We start from the raw sequence: 4,672 nt of genomic DNA, 5'->3' as shown, positions 1-4,672 counted from the left end.
TTTTGTGCTTTATTTTAATTTTGAAGGAGTTTCATATATTCTACGGTACTACATACATGCATATGAATGTACAATTTCAAATAAATTTGAAATTAGAACCAAAAAGAATTCAAGAGGAATATACAATATATATTCAATATCATCGGATGACCATATACAATTTTGAACAAGTTTCCATACATGATTTAATGCATATAAAGTTCTACGTCCTCGTAATAGTGTTCTCCTTTAGGATGGAGGACTTCCCTGCTGAACCATCCAGCTAGTTCCTCTTGAAGTGGTCGGAAGCGAGCTTCTGGACTAAGCATCCACCGGAGGTTATTCCTCTGAGCATTGGTATCACTCGGAACCCGCTCAGAGGTGTATCTCCGGATCATCTCACAGACATAGTATCCACATAGATTGGTCTCTGGTGGCTGAATATCCCCAGCATTCTTAGCCTTTAACATTTTGAATTCTAGCTCTTTTTTGAATTCACCGACCTTTGTATCTACGAACCGTCTTCAAACCCTACGAGGCAAAGAAAATTAAATGAACAAGAGAGTTATTAATTAGTTACTTGATATTAGGAAATGAACGAAATAGGCCGATCGATATAGAGCGCAAATGAATGAAAATAATTACTTCTGCAGCATTCTTCTCATGCCGCCCCAAAGCTTTGGATCCATATTCACAGAGTCGTGGACGAGACATTCTGAGGTGTTAACTTTAATTACTAACAGAATCCAGTGGAACCTGCGGACACGATGCATGCACAGTACGTCATGCATAACTCATCGATTAGCCGGCCACATACCATGCATGGAGTAAACAAAAGAAAATGTGCTCAAGACAGAAACACTCACTCAAAATGGTAAGGAAATAGAATATCACTTTTGAGTTCCTGCTTTGTAAGAAACTGCCACAGGTCTGCCTCCACGTCGGCGGGGTAACGCTCCAACACATGTCCATTAACGATGTGTGGGTCAATGAACCCAACATCATGGATGTTCCTTACTCTGCATTCCTTAATCTTCATTCTGCATGTATAATAGCGGACACAACAATATAGTTAGGACATATATATAGTGCAGGCAATATGAACGAGATGGGGTAGAAATTAATAAATCACTTACAGAACGTAGCAACTGATGATAGATTTATCGAGCTCGCGCAGATTGAAAAGCTGGAACAATTCACTCAGTTCAATTTGTACATAGTCATGTTTGAAGTGATGCTCATGTCTAACTTCCGCATAAATATATTCTTTGGCGTTTTTATTTTTTATGTAACCCTTGTACCATTTCAGCAGACCTTTCATTTGTGGAGGTAGATCCTTTTCCTGCGCAGGCTCGACGAGAGGCCCATTCTTGACATATGTAATTACTACCTCCTTCACTGGCGCCTCATCAAGGCCTAACAGTTCACGAAGAGTAATACCTAAGTTGGCCGCTTGTTCTCTGGCACTCGTTACAGTCAATCCCTGTGCTGCCGCAGCTTGTATGATCTCGGGGGCATCCGGACAGAAGGCCTCCACTATAAGCGGGGCAATCGATTGTTTACTTTGTTCCCCGAGCTGGGCAACTTGTTTCCCGCTTTTTTTACTTTCGGCCTTCTCCCGCTCTTTGTTCTCCTTGAACATGAGTGCCTGCCTGCGAAGTTCACGTGCATAGTCGTTAGGCAGATTCTTCGCGGCTTGGGACGGTGTGCTCAAAAATGACTTAGCCCACTTCTTTTGCTCATCAGAAAATACTGGCTTGGGCTCGGGCTCTCTTTTCTTCTTGCAGTCCGCCTTCCATTTCTCCAAATCAGCAGCCGCGGCCGCGTCGACTTCCTCGGCACTACGTTCCCAAGACCTTGTGGGGAGAGGCTTCAGTGATGGCTCCGGTACCTTTGTGGTCTTAGGTACATAAGGGTCCGGGTTAATAATCCAGGACTGCTTCTGCTTCTTTGCCGGAGGTGGATTGGGGGGCGGCGTCTGATCACCCGCCGGACGAGGACTGGGGGGCGGCGGCTGATCACCCGCCGGACGTTGTGGACTGGGGGGCGGCGTCGGCTGACGTGACGGAGGTGTAGGTGAACCGCCACCACCACCACCACCACCACCACCGCCACCGCCACCACCACCACCGTAGGGGGGGGGACTTGTTGTCCTTGGCGCCTCGCCTGGAAACTTGATAAACTTCTTTTGCCATAGAATGAAATGGCGCTTGACATCTCCAAGTCTTTTCTCCCCTTCAGGTGTAGCAATGTCAATCTCCAGGTCCTCAAACCCTTGGACTATGTCCTCCACCGTGACACGAGCATAGCCATCTTGAATGGGGTTGTTGTGGTGGAGTGCTCCAGGTAAACATGGTAAAGCACTGCCGATGGCTACCTTCATGGACATGTTCCCGATAGGATAATACAGATGACATTCTTTCATCTCCTTTATATCGTCCACGGGGTAGCGAGGAGGCTCCGATGAAGTAATTTCGACCACCAGAGGCTCCGGTGCAGTAATTTGGACCACCAGAGGCTCCGGTGGGGCCTCCGTGGAAGCCACGCTGCTTCTCCGCTGCTGGCTTCCAAGATCCGCTGGATGATCTTCATGCTGCACCCGAGCTGCATCTCTTTCGGCTACTAGTACACTCATGGTTTTCTTCATCACCTCCATTTCCGATGCCAACCGCGCCACAACATCTGCTTCCTGATCCATCTTTCTCTTACGGCTTCTGTAACCGTACGGGTCATCGTTCTGGGGGAACCCTATTTTCCACGGAATGTGCCCCATGCCTCGTACACGTCCTCCGTGTTCAGGATTCCCGAGGGCTTTTGTCAGCGCGTCGTTCTCTCTGTTGAACTTGATCTTCCCCTGTTGAGCATCCCTCATTGCGTTAATAAGGGCTTGGGTGGGTTTAATTAATTTGCCCCGGTAAACACACTCCCCTGTCTCCGGGTTCAGCGTTCCCCCATGCTCGTACCACCAGCTTTTGGCCCTTGGGTCCCATCCCTCCGTACCTGGACGGATTCCTCGCGCCCTCAGCTCGTTCTCCATCTTCTCCAACCTAGGCACCCAAATGCGATACCCTCCTGGCCCCATAACATGATTGTACTCCTTCTTAGCCGCATTTTCCTTATTTTTTTCGATATTTGAATGAACTGCTCCGATTTCTTTTGCTTCACAAATTCTGGCCAATCATGTTTCAGTTTCTCATATTGTCCTTTGAAATCCGGAGTCTTGTTCTGCTTGACAAAGTCATGGGCTAGATTTTGCTTGAATTTCCAGAATGCGTCGGCCATCTTATGAAGAGCGAACTGTTTGACTAGCCTCCTCCTCTCCTTGTTTTCCTCAATCTTGTTACCCTCCTCATCGAATTTGTTGTATTCCGGAGGTAGAACGAAATGTTCCATAAGCTTCTTGAAGCAATCTTTTTTTGTTCTCTTATCGACAAAAGTGAAACCATCAATTCGTGCCTTCTTTGGCTCATTCCACTCCTGGACGGTGATCGAGACGTTGTCTCTAACAATGGCTCCGCATTGGCTGACAAACTTGGTGGCGTTCTTGCGGGGCTCCAGTGGCCTGCCGGTTGCACTGTCGACAACCTCGATGGTGCATGTTTCTCCTTGTTTCATCGTCTTGGTTGCGCCACGCTTTGACGATGTACTCGATTGTTTCGACGATCCGGCCGAGGGCTAAAATAAGAAAGAGTCGCGCGCGTTAGTACACACATATTTATTCAAATCAGTTAGTTTGTATCACCAGAGGCTCAATGTATATATATACCTCGGCGCCGGAGGTGGTTGCTACTTCCATTTGAAGATCATCGTTTATCGACGTTTGTTCGGCATCATCTTGCTGACGGCGCCCTTCATCTTCACCGTCAAGGTTCAGATAAGAAGAGATATCATCTTCTTCTTCTCCGGTCGGCACATATAGAATATCGCCGTTTATGATGCCGAACATATGTGCTTCACCGTCCGGATCATAGTTGTCCATAATCGGGTCAGCTCTATCGTCTGCCATTATGTCAGTCCTGAAAACATGTAGTAAAAACAAATTAATTAAGTGAAGAAGGGGGGCGGTGGCGGTGGCGGTGGCGAAAGGGCGGTGGCAAAAGGAGGGGGCGAGGAAGGGGTGGGAGAGGGTGTCGCGGTAGAGCGCGAGACGGGGCGGCAGACGACGGCGTCACGGAGAGGGAGGAAATTCCAATTTGTCATGTCGCGAACCCAAAATGGGCCGGCCCAGGTGAGCTACGTCCTGTGGGACGCGTCGACTTTTTGATGCAAAGAGCGTCACACAGGGCTGGATATGGCCGAGCCTGGGTCTTAGCCGGGCTGCAGTTGCAGCCTCCGCGGCTGTACTGTTGCTAATGCACCGGCCCGTTGTAGCCGACGCCGAAACAGTGATTAGGATACGTTGAAATTTCCTATATGACGCTGTCTGCGTCAAACTGTCGAGCGAACGCACCTACGAGGGTTCCCAACCCTTTTTTATTTTCATTTCTTTTCCTTTCTTTTTCTGTTTTGTTTTTCTTTTCTTTTTTTGTTTATTGTTCTTTTTCTTTTTCTTTTTAAAAAATGTTCTCCTTTTAAAAAATGTTCTATTTTTCAAAAATGTTCATATTTTCAAAATTCTCTCTCTCTCTCTCTCTCTCTCTGCTCTCTCTCTCTCTCTGCTCTCTCTCTCTGCTCTCTCTCTCTCTCTCTCTGC

This window comes from Triticum aestivum, chromosome 3B, assembly GCF_018294505.1.
Source record: "Triticum aestivum cultivar Chinese Spring chromosome 3B, IWGSC CS RefSeq v2.1, whole genome shotgun sequence".
Taxonomy (NCBI): domain Eukaryota; kingdom Viridiplantae; phylum Streptophyta; class Magnoliopsida; order Poales; family Poaceae; genus Triticum; species Triticum aestivum.
Note: the sequence above shows the minus strand (reverse complement) of the source record.